This window comes from Podarcis liolepis (assembly GCF_965112155.1).
Source record: "Podarcis liolepis genome assembly, chromosome: 7".
NCBI lineage: Eukaryota > Metazoa > Chordata > Lepidosauria > Squamata > Lacertidae > Podarcis > Podarcis liolepis.
This window is the reverse complement of record NC_139561.1, coordinates 36844174-36860044: the sequence shown is the minus strand read 5'-3', so window position 1 is coordinate 36860044 and position 15871 is coordinate 36844174. Positions and strand designations below refer to the sequence as shown.

The 15871-nt window shown below is 44.8% G+C and overlaps 2 long non-coding RNA genes across 2 annotated transcripts in view; one reads left to right on the top strand and one right to left on the bottom strand.

Moving 5' to 3' along the window:
• LOC310711685 overlaps nt 1-9434 on the bottom strand; it is a 30805-nt gene extending 21371 nt beyond the window's left edge. The window contains exon 1 of the long non-coding RNA XR_014528581.1: nt 9330-9434. This is a non-coding gene — a long non-coding RNA (uncharacterized lncRNA). The remainder of the gene's footprint in view (nt 1-9329) is intronic.
• Nucleotides 9435-9527: 93 nt separating this feature from the next.
• LOC310711673 lies at nt 9528-15871 on the top strand. The gene is made up of 2 exons (XR_014528564.1): nt 9528-10780; nt 14437-15871. It is a non-coding gene; the product is annotated as an uncharacterized lncRNA (long non-coding RNA).

Genomic DNA, 15871 nt, shown 5'->3' with positions numbered 1-15871 from the left:
GTTGGTCCTTGCCTGTGACGCCTCACCTTTTGGCATCGGCGCTGTCCTTAGTCACCGTTTTCCAGACGGAAGAGAAGCACCGCTCGCCTACTTTTCCAGGACACTATCTCCAACGGAACGGAATTACAGCCAGCTTGACAAGGAGGCACTGGCACTTGTGGCTGGAGTGAAGAGGTTCCATGGATACCTCTATGGCAGGACTTTTGACCTCATCACTGACCACAAGCCGCTCCTGGGCCTCCTCGCCGGTGATCGTCCAACTCCACCAGTCCTCTCACCGCGCATGCTGCGATGGACTGTTTTCCTGGCTGCCTACTACTACCGGCTCGTCCATCGCCCGGGGAAATCGATGGGCCATGCCGAAGCCCTCAGCCGTTGCCCCCTTCCAGCGTTTGTGGAAGACCCGGCTCCAGCTTCATCGCTCCTCCTGATTGAGGATCTTCTGGCAATGCCTGTATCGGCTGCCACTGTGGCCTCCGCATCTGCCCAGGATCGCACCATCAGCCGTGTGCTCAACTGGGTGTGGAGGGGGTGGCCACAAGGGCCTTTTGCATCGGAGTTCCAGCCATTCGCAACCAGACAACATGAACTCTCGGTTCATCGCGGCTGTCTGCTGTGGGGAGACCGTGTCGTGATTCCCCAAAGACTCCGTCAACGCGTCCTGGAGGCTCTGCACGTTGGCCACCCGGGAATTGTCAAAATGAAGGCGTTGGCTCGGTGTTACGTCTGGTGGCCTAACATGGACGATGCCATCACTGCCTGGGTGTCCGCCTGTCAAGCGTACCAAGAATCGAGGCCTGCACCACCGGCAGCTAAGGGACACACCTGGGAGATGCCAAAGACACCCTGGTCGAGGTTGCACATCGATCTGGCTGGCCCCTTTCACGGCCGGACCTTTTGGAGAAATCGCTGTGTAGTCTGCCATGTTTACCCACTATTCAACACCAGCCAAAGCTGGTAAAAGAAGCTCCTATGTGCTGCTGTTGTTATAAGCAAGAGTTATCCAAAATGGCTACTCTGCTAGGTTTCTATCCCTTGCTCGGTGCTCCCTAGCAATGCTTCCTTCCACAACCACCTATAGAACGTTTTGGTTCCTACTATGACTCACTGTCACTTCAGACAGGATCAAGCTACTAATCTAAAGCAAGTCCTGCAGTTCATGGCCCTAGGGCGGATGTAGAAGATCAAACACACACACACACACACACACACACACACTTTGCAGAGGCTGTGAAGAAAAATTTGCTCTTTTCTGGCTGGACTGCATTACAATTATTCAGCACATTTTGGTGAGGGAGGAAATCAGTGTAAAAGGATGTGATTTTATAGGCAACTTAGGTTGATCAGTTTAGAAACTGTGGGAAAATGATTATGCCGAGCTGCAACTCGACAAGAAACAGGATGGATTCTTTTGCCCGGGCGATCATGCTGTCTCCAGCACCCGTCTGCAAACTCTTAGAAACCGTTTCAGCCAGAGAATGTGAAATTTCATACAACTGCAGCTGTATGCCAGTTCTTTAAACAATCGTCAAGCATTACAGCCAAAAGGGCCTCTGAAGTTCTAAATCAGCCGGGGGAGAAAATATTACGGAGGGATGTGGGATTAATATCAGCTAACTTGTTAAAATTAGTCACGGACATAATTAAGAGCATGCTCGAGAGTGTCCATGGGAAAGCAAGGGTTTTCGAGAAATATTTCTAGAGGTAAAATTATACATTGATCCCCAGTGATAATGGGATAATGCTGTGAGTTTGCTGGCAGTGATATTGGGCTTTTGAACCTGGCAAAACTAACAGACCAGAAGCTAACGGGGAAAGCTAATCAGTTCCAGGCAATGCTGGAGTGTTTTTCCCCCCTTTCGTTCTAGGGCAGGTGGGGAACATTTAAAAACAATTTCAAATAGCAATTCAAAAGGCTTGAAGGTCCAGTAGGAAATTTTGCTGCTGTAGATTGACTACAGTGTACCTTAGCTAATACAATCAGCTGAACCCATATGTTCACTCTGTAGATTGCAAAGTTGGGGGACATTATGGCAAATTTAGGTGCAAAATGTGACATTAAATTACTGGAACTAGTGATCAAGGCCTTGGTTGCTGGTGGGAGCCATTTCTTAGACCCACAAGGCATCCAGAGCGAGGGAAAGAAGCAATAAATGGCATATCCTCCAATGTTACAAAATGACCTTATTCAGTGGATTTATTTGAGTATCTGTACCAAGGAAATTGTAGCTAACTGAATGTACAATTGTAAATGCAATGGACAAAACACAAAACTGAGCCCCAAAATGTTCTCAAACGTTACTTGTCCATCTGTAAAGTGCAACTGATGCTATCTGACAACAGGAATGTAAGAAGACAGCACTTTCCGTTCTGCTCTGTATTCACCACAATCGATGCTGTTTACGTTCCACTGCATTTCAGCTTCTGCCAAATACTGCAGTATTAGTTTCACTGTCCACTATCTTTCATAAGTTATGTAACTTACATGCATTTTATTGTGAAGGAAATGTCAAAATGATGTAGAAAACTGTCATTAATTACTTATTGTTTGAGGACTTAAGAACAACAGCTATGTGAGCAAATACTAGTCGTCCCAATAAAAGATCCCAGGTACAATCCCTGGCATCACCAGGTAGGGCTTGCAATGCCTCCTGTCTAAAACCCTGGAGAGCCATTGCTAGTTAGCACTGACAATACCAATCTAGATGCACTAGTGGTCTGACTCAATATGAGGCAGCTCCCCAAAGTTATTGGCTAAGAAGAGCTACCACTAGGTTTTACAAACAGGTGCATGAATCAAGGAAATGGCAGCATTCAAATATTTTAAACACAGTCCCTACACAGCATCATTAAGGTGCTCACAGCTTCAATTCCTTGCTTGATCTGAACAGAAGTCAAGCTACCATTAGCCCCATTCACCTCCCACAAAATTCCTTGGAGAGTTATATCCAGGCACCTAATACCAATTTTTGTGGGACTGCTTGGAATTATGGAATCAGCACATAGGGGGAAAGGTGTCAATCGCCGCCTCCTTCCTTACTCCTGGTCTGATCTGATCTCCCACAAACTGATGCTTTTGGGTGAGAAAGGAAAACATCAAGAGATCTGATCACAAAATCTCCTATATCTTCTCTGTTCCATCCCTCCTTTCTATGACAAGGCTAGAGTTTTGTTTCCGGGAGTACAGCTTTCTTCCTCCCTCCTTTCTTTTGCAGGAGACATGATTGCAAATGCATTGATGTTCCACTTCACACATTGGGAGTTTGAGCCCTAACTCCAATTAAGTGCTGTTTGAAAGCCTTATTTCAGCTGTCACATAAGAAAACTATGTTGGTTTTAAGAAGGGGGGAAAATAACTGTCAAAAAAAATGTTAGGGAGGAAAAATGCCCACCTGAGTGACAGCTGTATCCACAAGTAGAATGTCACACCATGTCAAAGCTGTCAAGAACTCAGAAAGGCTTGGGGAATAGGCGGCTGCCTGAATTTGCAAGAGGGAGGCTTCATTGAAAAACAGGGTTGAATTAAGTGCACCAATGTGCAGGGCCTCAGCATAATCAGAGTCTCTGCTGAAGTCTGCTTCTCTGACAATCCCTCTGAACGGAGAAGGTATTTAAACTAGACCCACAATTAGAAATTCCGGTGCTTAGAATGAACTAGTTGGGTTTCACAAAATTTCCTGAATTACTCCAATACCTGAAAGACCAGCCTCCTTCGCTACAGACACTCTTGGGTGCTACTATCACAGAGGAAGCCCTGGAATTCCACTGCAAACCTGCAACGTCCTCGAAAAGATGGTGGCGGTCCAACTTCAGGCATGCTTGGAGGAAGCTGATCACTTGGATCCATTGCCAAAACCTCCAACATCTCCGTATGTTTGATTTTATGGGCCTGCCACAAAGATTTAGGTGGGTCCGTTTCAGTGAGTCACAATCTTGGGTGTCAGTGATGTAAGGTGGGGGAAACTCCAGAAAATTTTCCACTGCCTTCCTTTTCCATGGAAGTTTTCCCATGTTGTAAGTTTATTCCTAACAGGGGACAGGTGCTGATTCCAGATAAACATTAGGCAAGATTAGCAACTTAGGAAAAAAAGCAAGCTTTGCTTACCACATACAAGTAAAATAAACAGGCTAAAGTACTCTTGAGGGTGGGAATGGAGAAACTGTAGCCTTCCAGATTATTTATTTATTTATTCAATTTAGATCCCCCGCCCTTCAGGGTGACAAACACATCAATATATATGAAAACAGTTGAAAACATTATACAAGCAGTGGTTTCAGTGGCCTGGAACAGTGTCTTTCAGCCATCAAATACCTGGATGAAAAGGAATGCTATTACATTCCTCCCAAAAGTTAATAATGAGGGAGACAGACACACCTCACCAGGGAGGGCATTCCACCGACATGGGCCAATGCCAACTGGGCAGCCCCCAGGGTTGGCATCACCAGCATGGCCAACAATGGATGTTGTTGGATTCCAACTCGCATAATCTCTGAGCAGTGGCCATTGTGGCTGGTGAGAGTCCAACAAAAGCTGGAAAACCATGTGCTCCCCATCCCTGCTCCAACCACATTACATTGCCTCTCTTTGACAAAATCTATTGTACAATCAATTTTAAAAAACAAAACAGAAGTCCCTTGAAATGAGTTGACAACAACTCGCTCAAAAACACCCTGAGCACTTTACTTCCACCTGATCAGAAGCTGACCTATTTCTCTAGTGCTTCTGTCTGTCTGTCTTCTAAAGAACTAATAACAAATGCTCTGCTCAGAACAAAAAAAAGTCAATGATCTTCATACTGAAATGTCTTTTGGCCCTTGCTATATGTTTTGCAATGGACATAAATCCAGTCTTGTCTTCTAGCTTGCTCACTTTTAAAAGGAGGGGGGAGAATAAGAGGGGGGGAGGATTGGACTTTCAGAGAGGTCAGTTTTCACATCAACAAGCCTGCAAGATCTAGATGTGTATCTGAAACCACACTTCCTCCAAAACAATCCTCCTCTGTTTTAATAATGACGCTGTCCTTACATCCCAGGGCTTGCTTCCAGGTCACAATAAACATACAACATGGTTTATAGCTCCCCTCCCCACCCTCTCTCTCTTAAAGAAAAAAGAACAATAATTTAAGGGGGATCTTTTTCAACAGTTTATGTCCCAGTGAGCTCCCTGGAATCCAAGCTTCTCTCTGCAAAGGCCATTATTCTCAAATTACAAGCAGCCCTTGGATATATCCCGTCTCCCCCCCCCCCCGCGCACATTGTGCTACAATCCCTACACTGGTTAGAAAACTAGGATTACAACAGAACAACACAGGGAGGGGGGCAGGACACGTGTCTTCAGTCACAGAAGAATCAACATGAAGCACTTCAGATGTGCAACTGGACATCCAGTGTTTGGGGGGGGGGAACACTGTTAGAAGCAGAGTTTGTGGAAGAATTCCAGCATTTCTTCCATGACCCAAAACAAGGGTGGCCAAGATAAAGCCCCAGGGATCAGATGTGACCCTCTGGGCATCTTTACCTGGCCCTCAGAACTCTCCAATGCATAACTGAACTCTGCTAATGCCTGTGAATGTAAGGAGAGCCCTGCTAGATCAGGCCAATGTCCCATGTAGTCCATTATCCTGTTCTCCCAGTGGCCAACCTGATGCCTCAATGGGAAGCCTGCAAGCAGCATACCCTCCAACATTTGTCCAATGAAAATAGGGACGTCCTAAGGAAAAGTGGGACTTTCCAGGATCAAATCAGAAACCAGGACGGCTTCTCTAAATCATGGATGTCCCTGAAAAATAGGGACACTTGGGGGGGCTTGAAGCAGGACCTGAGCACAAGAGCACTCGCCCTTCCTGTGGTTTCCAGCTGCTGATATAAATATTGCTTGCCTCTATCTTGTTTGCCTGGACAAAGAATAGAGAGGGCTGTGCAAGTGTGTATAGAAACTAGACTACACAAAAGTAAAAATAAATTATATGTGTTGTTCATTTTGTTCTGATTTCTGCAGTCGTGGCAGACCAGAGGTAGAGGTGCCAGCAAGTCCCCATAGCCCCACAGTTGCGCCAACAGTGCCTATTTCCAAGTTTTGCCTATGTGCCATGCACACAGGGGTAAGCTACCATCTTTGAAGGGCCAGCATGGAATCCTCTCTGACATGCCACTTGGAAATGGAGTATTCCCCACCTTGAAACATAGACTGGCTGCAGCCCTACCCATCCCTGTTCTCCACTTAATAAAAAAGGCATTTGCTGCCCAGTTCTTCGAAAGGAGACTCTCTTTCTTCCCCCACCCCTTGCAAAACTCCAAATGCTTTTATTTGTACATCAGAGAGAAGGGGCCCACAGAAAACAGATTGATTAACATTTGGAGGCATTTTGCTTTCTGCAGAATCAAAGCCCAAAAGATTCCAAAGGGAAGGACGGAAAACGTCCCAAATGTTAATCAGTCTATTTGCAGCTTCTCCTCAGATGTTTGAAATAAAGAGCGAGTTTGGGGAGGAGGAGGAGGAGAAAGGAAAAAAAATAAAAAATGCTACAATTGCATTTTGCTTGGCCAGCTGCCAAGAGATACCTCCTTCAGGAGATGGTCGTTAGCTGCACCTTAACTGTCTCATCCTTTTGTGCAGCACCCCAAACTGTGCATGTGATTCTTACATGTTTCACTGGCTCTCTCTCTTTTTTTAAAAAAAAACAAAGAAAGAAAAGGAGGAAAGGGAAGGAGAACAATGAGCCAGATGGCTGCAGGCACAAACTTGCAAGCAGCAGAAGCATACAGAAAGGTGCAGGAGGCTTCATTTCATTCGGCAATGCCCTAAAATTGTCACAATGTATTCCAAGCACCTGCCACATCCTGATTTATTTTGGATTTTGGTACATCTGTTGCAGCGGCAGTTTAACAGTCAATTCCTGTTCACAGGGAATTCTGGGCATCATAGCTCTGTGAGGGAAATAGGGGTCTCCTAACAACTCTCAGCACCCTTAACGAACTAGGGTTCCCAGAATTCTTTGGGGGAAGCCATGTCTGTTTAAAGTAATATCAGAGCACTTTAAAGGTATGATGTGAATGTGGCCTAAATGTGGTCCATTTCTCCAGCAACCTGTTATCATTGTGGCCAACTAGACGCTGGTGTGGAACATGCAAGCAGGACCTGAGAATTCTCCCCCATTGGTTCATTTTTGTCCAATCTTCCAGGATTTAAAAACACAATTGAGTTTTCTAGAAAGGTTAGTTTTGATTCAAAGATGTGTTGTTGGTATCCTCTGTCAGAATTGAAATGGATGCAGATTTGGAAGAGCAGCCCTTGCCCCCCTATGGGAAAGCTGCTCCATTCTTTGTTTTATTTTTGTTTATAGTCCCTCTGTGTATTTCATCTTCTCCTGCTGGAACCACTGCTCTGATGCATGCTAGGCATTAGCAACTGTCACACTAAATTAGGAAAGAAAAAAGGAGAAGGAGAAAATGCCCCATGGCCTTTAATGGAGAAAGTCCTATACGGGTGCCCAAGTAACATCTCTGGGGAAATCATGTATCTTATTAAGAACCACCCAATTTCACAAAAAGAACCATACATTTATTTATTTAAAAGGGAAGGAGTTCCGTTTTCAAGAGGCTTAATTCTCCTTATGTGAAAAGAATCCAAATGACCTCAAACTCTGAAAGAGCTAATGGCCTCCAAAGATTCAGCCACTCCAAAAAGCATTCTCAAACAGATGAAATATCTTTAATGATATTTTGCTTCCTGAGCTAGCATGGTTAGCTACAACATGTTTGTCAAACAAGAGTACAGTGGTACAGTACCTCAGGTTACACACGCTTCAGGTTACAGACTCCGCTAACCCAGAAATAGTGCTTCAGGTTAAGAACTTTGCTTCAGGATGAGAACAGAAATCATGCTCCAGCGGCGCGGCAGGAGCCCCCATTAACTAAGGTGGTGCTTCAGGTTAAGAACAGTTTCAGGTTAAGAACGCACCTCCGGAACGAATTAAGTACTTAACCCGAGGTACCACTGTACAGTATATACCTTCATATTACCACGTACTCAACATCCAGTGCACTTTCCACTGCTAATTTTTCAAGCTGCATTCCCACAATGTTAGACACAGTCTATACTTTCCAACATGACGCACTCCTGTGCAAGTCACATTATTTGTGTGAAATTCCAGCCCCGTAAAAAGTGCTTTTTGGGTACACCTGAAGATCGCAGTGGCCATTTCGGCTGCTGTCCTCTTGTGAGAAAAAATGGGATGTCCCTTTTTTTCCTGGGGCAGTTGACAAATATGCACAATCCATACCTATCACGTTGTTTCTTGACAAACACTGCTGTTTGATGCATTTCCCCACCCCACCCCTCAAACCAACTTCAATTCGACTTGAAAACATAAGCTGCATTCACTTCATACTTAAGAATATTGTATACATTTTAGATGGCTGAGCATGCGCAGATGACCGCTCCATGAATAGTAGTTCCCAGGTGTATGTGTTGGGTTGAATAAACCCCAAAATGTCTCTCAGCTTAACCTACCTCACAGAGTTGCTGTGAGGATAAAATGGAGATGGGGGAAAGTGTGTATGCCACTTGGATCTCCTTGGAGGAAATGTGGTATATAAATACAATAATCAATAATCAAGCAAGCAAGCTGAATGTTGGCGATTCAGAAAGGTCAAAAGGAAGTATTTCCTCATGCAGTGCACAGCCAACTACGGAATTATTATCATATGATGTAGTAATGGCTGCCTATGTGGCCAACTTTAAAAGGGGAACTGGACAAAGGTACAGAGAATAAGACTCTCAGGGGTTACTAGCCATGACAACTATGTTGCCTTGCATAGTTTTTATAGGAGTGGAAAAGAGAACTACGGTAATTAAGGGGCAAACAACCCAGGGCTGTCTTCCACATTTCCTAGCAAATGGGAACCAGTGTCTAATTCCCACATCTGCGTGGCCAGTGTGATAACATAACGCTGGACAAGATAGCTCTTAGGTTTGATCCAGCAGGGCTCCTCCAGTGCCCAGCGCTATCCTATTCCCGGCTTATACCTCCTTCCTCATACCTTGTAGTATTGCTCACCATCACCCCCACAGCCCACTGAGGTCCTGCTATTTAATTTAAAAAACCAACAACACGATTACTAATTATACTACTAAGATAATCTGCAGTTATTCCAGGAATGGGGAATCTCAGGCCCAAGGAGCAGCAGCGCCCCCCCCTCTCCAGACGTCTCTATTTACCCTTATGACACCTGGGGAACACCCAGGGCTATTTTTCTAGAAAAAAGAGGTGCTGGAATTCAACATGAATGCCCCCTTGTATTCTCTTATAATGATAATGGCGACCCACCTGAGAGGTTCTGGAACTGGGTTAAGGTGAGTTCCGGCCAAAGAAAAGCCCTAGCCACACCCCTTTCCTTCAGGCCACACCTCTCACCAGCCCAACTTCCATGAGAGTGTTTTGGCATGGATGGACTGTGACCTTGGAACACTGATAATGCCTCTTCAGTTGCCTGGATGGAGAAGAGAGGGGTGTGTGTGTGTGTGTGTGTGTGTGTGTGTGTGTGTGTGTAGAAACGGACCTACTGTACGAAGCTGAAATTGCCTTCCATTGCTCCACCCGCTACTGGAACATTCCCCAGAAGTGAGCCCAGGCCCTTGTCAGTCCTCACACCCCTGAAAACACACACACACCGCAATTCAATTCCTAGAGGAGACCTTGGAGAAGGTGCTGGAAATGTCTTGAAGTGCAATTCTTGTTTCTAAAAAGGCTGTTAGGTTTTGAATGTGTGCCCCCCCCCGCACCAGCCAAAGTCCTTCCCTGTCAAAGTAAGCGAGGTGAGAAAATCCAGTTATTTGTTCAAGCCGGAAGTATTAAGTAAATGTATTTTCCAACACTGTCAAAGTTGCCCATGAACTGCACACCTGCGAGGGACATCTTTGCAGGCTCTTCCCTCTCTCAAAAGCTCTTCCTCGCCAGCAGCCCTGAACCACAGACTCAGATGTTGTTAAAAAGCTTACAGTATCAGCAGGGCCACGGCAGCCTCCATTAGAAACATGATACTAAGATGCTGATTAATACCAGGAGGGGGCTTTAATCAGCCAAAGCCATATGCTATTTAACTTAAGATGAAAGTGCAAATGATAATCATTATTTCAGAAAGGATGTATTTAAAAGGAGAGCAGAACAGCAAGTGGCATCTTTTTATCATTAGAGTTCTTCATGCAGGCGCTCACTCTTTTTTTTTTTTTTAAGCTTTATAAGCTTTTATGAACATCTGGACCATTTTCTTCATTATATGGGTTTCCAATGGCATTATGTTTGATGTTGGGTGTGTGTGTGTTTTTCTTTTAGCAGAGCTATGCTAAATTTCTAAATAAACAATTAATTCCTATTAATTATAGTTTTCAAACTGGCAAAATTATCCTTCATTAACTTAATCACTTCTATTTTATCTGCAAATTGTATTCACTCTTTCATAATCCCCTACATCTAAAGACTCCCCCCCCCCCCACTTCTACATGCCAGGCTTCTTCTGATGCCATGCATGCTGTTTGTAGCAAAGGGGTTTATTTTTTTTTAAAAGCAGCCATTTCTCATTCTCTTGCAGAACATTAGATGTGAACCACAGCCTCCCACCCGCTCCCCAGTTTCAAAAGGCAGCCTAATGCAATCTCGGTTGTTTTTAACCAAGCAGTGCTCAAAGGAATGCTCCCTCTGCCCCCAGCTCAATGGTGAAATTGGATCTACAAAGAGTCAGGACTTGATTGTCACTGATGAAACTTCAGTGTTATCATGAGGTTTGTCTGGGGTGAGGAGAAATGCCAGCCAGCATGAATAGGCAAGGCAAGTTGAAAGTAATTCATAAGCTCACATTCTATGGGATTCTAAATCATTATAAATGCAGGGGTGAGATTAATAAACTCTCACTTTCAAAATAACCGTTGCTTAGTGAGTTAGGGGCATCCTCAGAGAAGGTCCAGAAATGTGTTGCTAAATTTCTCATGCATATGATTATTATAATTTTATTTTGATAATTTATATGCCACTTAATTACAGTTGCCTCCAAGCAGTGTACTGGAGACTCAACTAAAAATAAGTTAAAACTCTAAACTCAGAATTCAATTAAAATGCATGCTGGAGCAAAATAGACTTCAGTAAGTACCAGAGGTCCTGTCTGACCTCAACTGAAAGGGAGTTTTCATAAAATTGGGCCCACAATGCTGAATGAATGTGGATATGAGCCATGTATCCAAGCCATGGGGGACCACTAACAGTGATTCTGTCTAAGACCTGAGTGATCAGGGAGCAGGTCATGGGGTATCCCGAGGTATCCTGGATCCAAGTTGATAGGGGCCTTGTAGATCAGGGGTCAGCAAGGTTTATCTTGCCTGGGCCAGCTCGGTCCTGCAGAGATCCCTCCGCAGGCCAGATTGTGGGTGCGCATGAGCATGCATGCCTGCGATTTTTCAGCATCTGCGCAGGCGCGATTTTTTGCATCTGCATCTGCACAGGCGCGATTTCCGGTGGTGCCGAAGTGAGTCCCTGCACCGTGCTGTGCCAGTTTAGCGCAGCACGCAAGTGGGTGACTCAGTTCGGGGCGGCTCGTGGGCCAGTCAAACGACCTCCGTGGGCTGCTTCCAGCCCATGGGCCTTAGGTTGCTGACCCCTTTGTAGATTAGCACAGGAACCTTGAACCCGACCCAGTAGTGTATAGCAGCCAGTGCAAGCTTTTGAGCATCAGAGTTATGTTCTGGCAATAGTTCCAGCAACAGTTTGGCTGCAGTGTTCTGCATCAGCCAGAGCAGAATGCATTGCAATAGCTGAGTCTTAAGATTATGTGGTTTAGTGCAGGGAATAGAAGGAAAATGGTCATCCACCAGTGTTAACATCTACCACTGGCTGGTTGCTGGGATTCTTGGACTGTGCTCTCCACATACCGAAGTACTTTTATACTCTAAAGAAGGAGTGGGGACCCTATGGCTCTTTGGATGCTGTTGGACTACAACTCTTGTCATTCCTGACCATTGGCCATGTTGGCTGGGGCTGATAGGTGTTGGAGTCCAGCTATATCTGGAGGGCCACAGGCTCCCCATCTCTGTTCCAAAGCATACAGTTCACTCTCAGAATAGGAGAGATTTGTTGTCACAGAGTCCCAATCCCCAGAGTTCCCTGGGAAGAGGGAATGCTTGTTAAACCACTCGGTTGATCCTGTAGCTCTGTGAGGGGAGTAAGGGTCTCCTAAAAACTCCCACCACCCTTTACAAATTACAGTTCCCATAATTCTTTGGAGGAAGATGTGGCCGTTTAATGTGGTATAGCAGTGCTTTAAAAGTATGGGTGCGATTGTAGCCCCTGAGCAGGGGTGCCAACTCCCAGGGGCTGAGCCCTTTTGCCCCCCAATATTCTTCGGGAGGGGCTAGGGACCCCAATGTTCAAATGAGGTTGAGGAGGCCGAGGGCAGCTTCAGTAGCCAGTTCCTTCTCTTCCTCCTCCTGCCATGTAGAGGAAGGAGCAGGGAAGCAGCCCCCTGCCGGAAGCAAGAAGAGGAGGAGCTGCCGGCCATTGAAGCCATGCTGCTGCTACATTTAGCTCCACCCCTGGCTCCTCCCAACATCCTGACATCGTGTGTGCGATGTCATCCCTTTTCCCTCAGAAGTTGGCACCTCTGCCCCTGAGATAGGTCCCACCCTACTATAAGGTAGACCTAGGTAGCTGCCTCAAACAGCTGATTTTGGGTCTTGAATTTGTTTCTTTTAAAACAACAACAACAACAGGGTATACATTCAAAAATAAATAAATGGTAACTGTAATAGTCAAGATGTTGTGACATTGTGCAGAAGCCTGCAAAACACCCTTTTGCAAAGCACATTCCTGAAGCATTGGCCAAAAAGTGACAGATTCCTACACGGGCCACTCCCCCTGCTGCCCCACACCATTCTCTGTTGAGAATGTCTGGTGTTCCCCTTGGGAACCCTAGACCCGGTGCTCGTTACGGTTGGCCCTAAACCACTGCTACATCAGGAGCAGTGGCAAATTAATCCATTAATTATCTTAACCATTCAAATGAGGTCCATTTGCTAATAACCTTTTAGCCAAAAATGGTATCTTCATCTGACAGAGCTTAGACATCAGAGGAGAAACCACAGTAAATGCCTTTACTTGGACAGTTAAACTCTTCCAGAGCAAGCTCTGGAAGTGTAAAAGTTTCCTGCTTTCAAAATCTCCAAAGAAGGCTGGTTTTTCTCCCCCTCAGCCTCCCCCTTTTTTTTTTGGCTTCTCTGTTACATTTTGATGTTGCTTCCTGCGAATATCCTTGTCAGACGATACTAACTCTCCACCTACTCTCCCTGTCAGGAGCATTCACTGAGCTGACATTCCAAAGACTCCCTTTTTGAAAGCTGATCTTATTCAATGGTTATATTTTCCAGCAAATATTTGGAAACCTATTAGACAAGTAAAGAATCTACGGCTGCCCCCTTTCCTCCCCACCCTCTTATTATTTTTTTAAAGCAACAATGTGAAGGATGATAAAAAAATTAAAGTAACTAATTAGGCTGGCAAATGGATTTCAGAGGAATGAACTGAAGCGAGCTTGACATGCACAGAAGACATTCTCCTACTGTAGATAGAAAAAAAGGGGTGGAGGGGAATCAGCTAAGAAAACTAAGGAAAAAGTATTGGTTTGAAATACCAAGAAGGAGAAGGTTTTGGCTCTGCATAAATCCCAGATCAAAGAGTTTGGGAAGGGATGTTAATTTCAAACAAGGTATTTGCTATTTGGGCTCTCAGAGAATGGTCCATAAGTAGAGATCCCAAGTGCAAATTGTTGGAATCCCCAATCAAAAGGACCATGTCCCTCTTGGGTTAAAAAATAAAATAAATTTGGTTTTATAGTTTATAGCAGAGTTAAAAGAACAACAACAACTAGGAAGCTGGAGTTTTCCAGTCCCACTATTATCCATTCTCATTCACACATTATGAGCATTGCGTGAAAGGAGTACCGGTACATAAAACACACTGACGTCCCATTGGTAAAGTAGCGCGGGGGGGGGGGGTCCTTAGCTTATGGTTTCTTCATATTTACAAGGATGGCTTCAGATTCTAAGCCTACATGGCTGGAGCAAGTTTCATGGCTGCCTCATGGAGGAAGGAGGGAAGGGGGAGAGAGAGAGAGGGAGAGAGGGAAGGAGGGAGAGAACGCAAGAGTTAGGGGCAGAACTTAGGGTTTTTGTGGAAAACCACAAAGTGTACTTTCCTTGACTTATCTGTAAGTCTCAACCCTGTGCTCTGCTGACTGGAGGCATGAAAGGTGGCTTATATGCAACTGTAGCAAGTTGGCAGGTGATGGAGAAAGACTCTTTTCTGCATGAGAACCTGAAAATGGCTTATTTCTCTCTGGCTACCTTCCCCAGAACCTAAATGAAAGCAAGTAGCTGTCATCTTATTTTTCCAGGATTTGTATTACTTTGGCGTGTTTCCCTGCACCCCCAATTCTGGGGTCAGAAGAGAGATAATATAAAAGATGGGCTCTTTAAAGACATAAATGGCTTTCTGGACAGAATGGAGGCATCCTCTACAGTTTTATTTTTATCAATTCACAGAACAGATCTCACATCTAAGTATGAAAAGCAAAGAAGAAATGAAACCGATGTTCCTTTGCATTGGACTGAACGTCTTTCTTCCGTGACTCAGCATCTGAAGTTTCCAAGAAGAGATTCTTGAAAGTACAGCCTTTTCTTCTCTAGTATCATCTCCTTGCCAGGCGAGCAATCCATAAAGCTGTTACACACCTTCATCTTAGCTCTTATCCACCTCACAGTCCTTTGAACTCAGAAGGACTTGATTTAGGTTAAACATCAGGAAGAATTTCCTAACCATCAGAATAATTGGGCAATTGAACAAATTTGCCACAGGAAGATGCACAGTCCCCCATTATTCTGAAGTTATTAAACAGAGGTGAAACCTCCGTTGGTGATGATTTGTGAAGAGAATGGACAAAGCTGCAAAAATAATAGCCCCCAAAAGCCTCAGGTTTGAATCTTTATTAGTCTCGTTGTGGATAGCAATTTACAGTTCCACAAAGGGTTGATCTCTCAGGGCTTGCTCCCCTTGGACTGCTATGTGATACTTTGCCATGTCTTTAGTGGCAGAAGTGGGTGGTCAGCATGCATGCCAGGGTTCCCAGGCTGGGAGCATCCCAGTCCCTGAGATTTCAGGCCCCAAACCTGAGACGTAGGGCGGGCCTTGGTGATCTCATGGGAGTGGAATCTGGGGATAGAGATTAATTAGGAGAGGGGAGCGGAGGAGGGCAGACTCCACAGAGTGTCTGTGGCTTAATTTGCAGCCAGCTCCTGCTGGGCTGAGGCCTGCAAGCTATATGCACAGTCTTTGTAATGTCCCCTTCACCTGCCACTTGGAGGGGGCCAAGGAAACCTGGAGACTTCAGGTCAGACCTAGAGGTCTGGCAACTGTAGTGGATGGTCTTGTCACCATGGGAAGAAGAATGAGCAGAACTATAGGAAACAAAAGGTCCTTCAGGTTGAACTGAATTTTGCACTCAACAATCACAGTGGGACCTTGGATGCGCCTTTTCAGTAATTAATGAAACAATAAGAGGTAACATTACAGACATATTTGGATACTTTGGAGTGCCAGTTTAAATCAAGATGGCGGACTGAACCTTCCTTTTCAATTTATCTAGCTATCTAATATACAATTGTTTTTATATTAAAAAAAACCCTAAGAAAATAAAATATTATTTTAATCACTGACCTCAAAATTGGACTGATTTTTTAGATTCCCAAGAATTGTGATATGAGGCTACTAGTTTACTGTATTTGCTGGCAAACCAATAACATTTATTCTCTGGGCTGCTCACAAAAAAGTTT